Source organism: Gossypium arboreum, chromosome 13, assembly GCF_025698485.1.
Source record: "Gossypium arboreum isolate Shixiya-1 chromosome 13, ASM2569848v2, whole genome shotgun sequence".
Classification (NCBI taxonomy): domain Eukaryota; kingdom Viridiplantae; phylum Streptophyta; class Magnoliopsida; order Malvales; family Malvaceae; genus Gossypium; species Gossypium arboreum.
This window is the reverse complement of record NC_069082.1, coordinates 34,927,220-34,934,013: the sequence shown is the minus strand read 5'-3', so window position 1 is coordinate 34,934,013 and position 6,794 is coordinate 34,927,220. Positions and strand designations below refer to the sequence as shown.

At 38.2% G+C, this 6,794-nt stretch overlaps 1 non-coding gene across 1 annotated transcript; it reads left to right on the top strand.

The window, feature by feature from the left end:
• Positions 1–6,404: 6,404 nt before the first annotated feature.
• On the top strand, positions 6,405–6,508 carry LOC128287212 (small nucleolar RNA R71). The gene has a single exon (XR_008277908.1). It is a non-coding gene; the product is annotated as a small nucleolar RNA R71 (small nucleolar RNA).
• Positions 6,509–6,794: the final 286 nt, after the last annotated feature.

Below are 6,794 nucleotides of genomic sequence, written 5' to 3'. Positions count from 1 at the left end.
TGGTGTGCACGAATTGCGAGATCGAGTCAGAAGACAAGGTTGAAAATGAGTCTAAACCGACATCCGACGAGGAGGAAGAAGTAGAACATGCTATAGACGGTGAGCTTCTTGTTGTTAAACAAAGTCTTAGTCTCCAAAGTGTGGAAGATGAGCAACAAAGAGAAAACATCTTCCATACCTAGTGCCAAGTCCAAGGGAAGATCTGTAGCGTCATCATCGGTAGTGGAAGTTGCATGAACATGGTGAACACTCTCATGGTGGAGAAACTTGGCTTGCCAACCACCAAGCGCCCGAGCCCATATAAACTTCAATGGCTCAATGATGGCTGTGAACCAAAGGTGACAAAGCAAGTATTGTATCCTTCACCATTGGAAAATATGTGGATGAAGTACTTTACGATGTTGTCCCCATGCACACGGGTCATTTGTTGCTTGGACACCAGTGGCAGTTTGATAGACGAGTTCTCTATGATAGGTATACCAATACGTATACGTTCAAGCATACGAGAAAGAATATGACGTTAGCACTGTTAACACTGAAGCAAGTCTACAGGATCAAAAGAAATTAAAAAGTTCTATAGATTGAATGAGAGAAAGAGAAAAGAGTGAAAATGTAAAAGAAAAGAAAAATGAGAAAAAAAGAGGAAAAAAGATAAAAGAGAGTGAAAAGAAAATGACAAGAGAAAAAGAAGAAAAGGAAAATGAATGTGAGAAAGTGAGCGTGTTTGCAAAAGCGAGTGACGTACGGAAGGCTTTGATGTTAAGATATTCCCTCCTTCTGCTCATGTACAAGGAAAACTTGTTATCTACTAAGAAACTTCCTGAAAACCTACCCTCTTCTATTATGTCTCTTTTTCAAGATTTTCAAGATGTATTCCTGAAAAAAACTCAGAGTGGGCTGCCACCCCTTTGCGGAACCAAGCATCAAATCGATTTCGTGCCTGGAGCTATTATTCCGAACCGACCAATGTATAGATTGAATACTGAAGAGACTAAGGAACTCCAACGGCAAATCAATGAGTTGATGGAGAAAGGCTACATTTGCGAGAGCCTTAGCCCTTGTGTTGTGTCCGTCTTGTTGGTGTCAAAGAAAGACAGAACGTTGTGAATGTGCGTAGACTGCTGAGTCATGAACAAGCTTACTATTAAGTACCGTCATCCAATACCTTGCTTAGATGACATGCTTGATGAATTGAGTGGTGCCAAGTTATTTTCAAAAATCGATCTTAAAAGTGGCTACCATCAAATTTGCATGCGAGAAGGTGACGAATGGAAAATTGCCTTCAAGACAAAACACGGTTTGTACAAGTGGTTGGTCATGCTGTTTGGCCTAACCAACACTCTTAGCACTTTCATGAGACTTATGAATTACGTGTTAAGGTCTTTCATTGGTAAGTTCTGTGTCGTATATTTTAATAACATTCTCATATATAGCAAGACGTTGGAAGACCATATGATTCACCTTAAATTTGTGTTGGAAGTTTTATGAAAAGAAACACTTTATGATAACCTTAAGAAATGCACTTTTTGTTCTGACAAAGTTGTTTTTCTAGGTTTTGTATTTAGCTCGAAGGGACTAGAAGTGGACCAAGAAAAGGTAAAGGCTATTCAAGAGTGGCCGAGACCTACGAGCATTAGCCAAGTTTGAAGCTTCCATGGTTTGGCAAGCTCTTATCGGTGTTTTGTGCCTAACTTCATCACTATAGCTGCACCTTTGACAAGTGTGATTAAAAAGAATTTAGCTTTCCATTGGGCTAAAGAACAACAAAAAGCTTTTATTTTAATTAAAGATTGTCTTACTAAAGCTCCTTTACTTATATTACCCGATTTTACTAAAACATTTGAAATTGAATGTGATGCTTCAGGTGTCAGAATCGAGGTTATGCTAATCCAAGATGGAAGGCCTGTGGCATATTTCAGTGAGAAGTTAAATGGGGCTGCGCCTAACTACCCCATTTATGACAAAGAAATGTACGTACTCATCCGAGCTCTTGAGAAGTGACAGCACTGCCAATGGCCAAAGGGGTTCGTGATCCACTCTGATCACGAAGTGTTGAAACACATCAAGGGCCAGCATAAGCTAAATAAACATCATCCGAAGTGGGTCAAGTATCTTAAGTCATTTCCATACGTCATCAAGTATAAGAAAGGTAAAGATAATATTGTGGCTGATGCGCTTTCGAGAAGGTATGCTTTATTATAGTCTCTTGAATCTAAATTGATTGGATTTTCATACTTGAAAGATTTGTATGCCAATGATGAATATTTTGGTGAAATATATGCTGCTTGCGAGAATTCTTCTGTTGAGAAATTTTATAGGTGCAAAGGCTTCCTTTTCAAGTAAGGAAAGTTATGTACTACTCAAGGTTCCATTCGAAACTTACTCGTGCACGAGGCGCATAGTAAGGGACTCATGGGTCATTTTGGAATAAGTAAAAATCTATCAACACTCTAAGAACACTTCTATTGGCCTAAAATGCAGAGGGCTGTTGAACGAGTCTATGAGCGATGTGTGACGTGTAAGAAAGCCAAATCCAAGATTCAGCTGCAAGGCCTTTACACTCCATTTCCAATTCCCGAAGGCCCTTGGATGATATATCCATGGACTTTGTCCTTGGTTTTCCTAAAACAAACACGGGGAAGGATTCCATCTTTGTTGTTATTGATCGATTCTCGAAAACGTCTCATTTTATTGCATGTACGAAAACTGACGATGCTGTTCATGTTGCTAATCTTTTCTTTAGGGAGGTTGTTCGATTGCATGGCATCTCGTGAACCATAGTTTTCGATCAAGACGCGAAGTTCCTAAGTCATTTTTGGTGCTCGTTTTGGGCTACACTCGAAACCAAGTTGTTGTTCTCAACAACTTGCCACCCCCAAATAGAAGGTCAAATGGAGGTGGTCAACCGCATTCTATCTACACTACTTCTAGCCATCATCTGGAAGAACTTGAAGTCATGGGAGGATTGCTTACCTCATATTGAGTTTGCTTACAACCGATCCGTTCATTCAGCTTCTAAATATTCACCCTTTGAAATAGTTTATGGCTTTAATCTGTTAACTCCATTGGATTTGATACCTTTGCCTAACGATCAATTAATTCATTCTGACGCTAGGAAAAAGGCTGATTTTGTCAATGAGTTGCATCAAAAGGTTCGGGCTAATATTGAAGTAAGAACCAAGATTTATGTCCAACGGGCGAACAAAGGTCAAAAGTGAGTGATTTTTGAACTCCAAGACTGGGTTTGGGTTCACAGACGCAAGGAACAATTCCCAGCCCAATGTAGGTCCAAGTTGTTGCCTCAAGGAGATGGACCTTTTCAAGTCCTTGAACAAATTAACAAAAATTCCTACCGACTTGACTTACCGGGTGTGTATAACCTAAGTATGAGCTTTAATGTTTCTAATTTATCTCCCTTTGATACAAATTCTAACTTGAGGACAAGTCGCTTAAAAGAAGGGGATGATATGATCATGCCTCAGAATGTACCTAGCTCGAGCAAGGATTCGTTAGAGCTGCCACAACGACCCATCACACGAGCTTGAGCCAAACAATATAAGGAGGCCATTTCAGCCTTAGTCAACCAAGTGTGGGGTGAAGCATTGGCTGGACAAATTGCAAGAGTGTGGACCAGCTCAATAAGGACTTCTTGCAACCTCTTGCAAGTTAATCTCAGCTCATATTCAGCTCCAAGAGCTGCGTTCAGCTCAACTTAGCTCAATGAGCTCATTTGTTCATTTTATAGTTTATTTTAATTCACCCATTTTAGTTGATGGAATAAGATAAATGCATTTAGTTAATCTAGTTAGTATTAACTTAAGTAATAAATAAGTGTTAATAATTTGTCTTTAATTTGAACATATTAAATTAGAGTGTTAAATGTGTCTTGGCTGCTGCTAAATTAAATTAGTTCCATAGCTAATACTTATTTTTAATGCGTCCTAACTTAGTACAAATTAAATTATAGCTGAATTAAATTTTTTCTAGCTGAATTGAGCATATTATGGCTGCCGAATTTAATTTGTCTTAACATTGACCTTGGCTGAATTTAATTGTTGTAGATACATGCATGGCTTGCCATAAAAAGGGTGTGCTGCTGATTGCCATTCCCCAAGAACTTGTTCGGTGAGTGCAAGAGCCAAAAGTGAGCTGATTTTTCTTCTTCCAAGCTGCTGGATCCTCTTCCCTAAGCTTGCTTAAATGAATTCATATTGCTGGAAATTCTTTTCACACCTAAGGCTGATCAGTTTTGTGTTTTCACATTCAAAGTGGCTGCTCACTTGCTCCGTTCACACTACAAGTCTTTCAGAGTAATCTAAGCAGCCCATTTAAGCAAGTGTCTTTTCGGCAACCCAAGGCACCTCATGCATTACCTTGGCCATTCGGCTAGCTTAAGTCCAGCACTATAAATATGTAGCTCATTGCTTTGTTTTAGAACTTTTGTCAATTTGAATGAAACTATATTATATTTGTGAGATTATCTTCTCTCAAATTTCGTTCTTAGACTTTGTTGGCTTACCTGTTGTCAGTGGCGTCAACCTTAGTCTTTCTTTTCCGAACTTATCACTCTACTCGAGTGTGGCGTTCAACCCAATCTATACCTTTGGTTCTTACTTTTGTTAGGTAATGGGTCAAGGTCCTTTTCTTCCTTCATCAAACCACCTTAAGCCATATAAGTCCCAGGTCAACACTCTTTCTAGTATTGGTTCGTTCTTGCCACTTAAGTACGAATTGTATTTCACCTATCTATCAAACTATCTATTTTAATTCCTTTGTTAGACAAACCAAATCAATATATACTTAGCTTATTTTGAACCTAAATTCCAGCTCCCATCTTCATATTTAACAAATACCTTCAAAGCTTGCAAATTGGAACGATACTTCTACGTTTGACGATCGGGCAATTAAACTACTTAACTCATCATACCGAGGTGAGTTCATATCAAGGGATATCACAGTCTTCCTCAAAATCCAAAATTACGAAATGGACTGGGATTATAAAATTGCGCACCTTAACCAACACATCTTCAAGTACTCCTTTTGGTTGTACCAAAAATCTATCAAATAACTATAGTGTAATGTGCGTAGTTTTAAGTTCCCTTAACCTGAGTTTTTCATATATCAATAAGGGCATTAAATTGATATTGGATCCTAAATCACAAAAAGCCTAACTAAAGGGCATATCCCTTATCTCTATAAGAATTGTAAAACTCCCTAGGTCTTTTAGTTTTAGGGGAATCTGTTTAGAAATTATTGCACTACATGATGCATCTATGTTAACTTGCTCTCCTATTTTAATTTTCCTATGCCTAGATATGATTTCTTTTAAATACTTTGTGTATTTAGGAACTTTTCAATTAATTCAATTAAAGGTAAGTTAACATTCATAGATTTGAACAAGTTTAGAAAACTTACAAATTCTACCTCATCTAATTTTTGCTTATCTTCTAACCATGAGGGGAATGGTAACTTAGCTAATGCAGGTTCTTTGTTCAGCTCAACTTCTGGTTCAGCTATTAGCTCGGTTACTTTTTCTGTTTTAGGTTTAGTATTAGCATTTTGAGAGCCTTCTTTTTTAAGGTCATCGGTATCCTCCTTGTTCTCTTGAGTTGGGTTTTCTAGGATATTCAATACTTTACCCAATGGAGTGTGATCGTCTTTATATATACCTTCGCTTCTCTCTGAGGATTGTTTTTGGTATTACTTAGGATACCGGTGCCAATTTCACTTTCGATATCTCTCATCATGCTCATTAATTGGCTTATCTGACCTTTAAGCTTAGTCAATGTTTTAGATGTTTGGGTGCACTCAGACTGCACCTATTTCACTTTTGTCCCCATTGACTGCATCTCTCCCTCAATTCGATCTAAGCGTTGACCACATACAGTATGGTCATTCTAGTTGGCTCTCTCTAAACTTCTGTAAATATAGAGGTTTGTAAGTTGTATTTTTAACAGGGCTAGAATTGTTACCTCCTACTGGGTTTTCACTCTATCTCAGGTTTGGGTTATCTCTCCAATGAGGTTGTAAGTGTTTGAATAAGGGTTTTCACCCCTATTCCCAATATAAATCACCTTCTCAGTTGAGCTATCAAAATAATGGCTAAGAGTTTATCTCTACCAAATTTTGAAGACGTACTGGATGTGGACTCTATTCAGTTAAGTCTGTCCAAAATTTGTTGGTACTTGTCATCTTCCTGGATAGCTTTTACCGTGGATGGTCTCTGGCCATAAGTAAATCTTTCATTTGGCCATTGGTAGGAATCCATTTCCATGTTTTCTATTAGATCATATGCATCCTTGTATGCTCTGTTCATCAAGGCTCCTCTTGTAACTCCATCAAGCCCTGGTCTCGCGTGTGTGTCCAACCCGTTATAGAACATCTGCAATCTCAACCATTTAGGTAGACTATGATATGAACATTGGATCATCATCTTAAAAAATTCCCAAGCTTCGTGAAAGCTTTTTCCTTCTAGTTGCTAAAATGTAGCAATCTCCCTCCTTAGTTGGACTGTTTTGCTAATAGGAAAAAACTTGTGTAGAAACTTCTCCACCAGTTCATTCCATGTCGTGATAGATCTCTGTGCCTGCGAGTTTAACCAAACAAAAGCATTATTAATTAAGGAGAAGGGGAACATCCAAAGACAAATAGTGTCATTAGTGACCACATAAATTTAAATGTGTCAGAAAGCTGGAGAAACCATTTTAAGTGTTAGTTTGGGTCCTCCGGCATAGTTCATAGAACTGCAGATTATTCTGGAACATCTGCATCATGGCCAATTTGATCTTGAAATT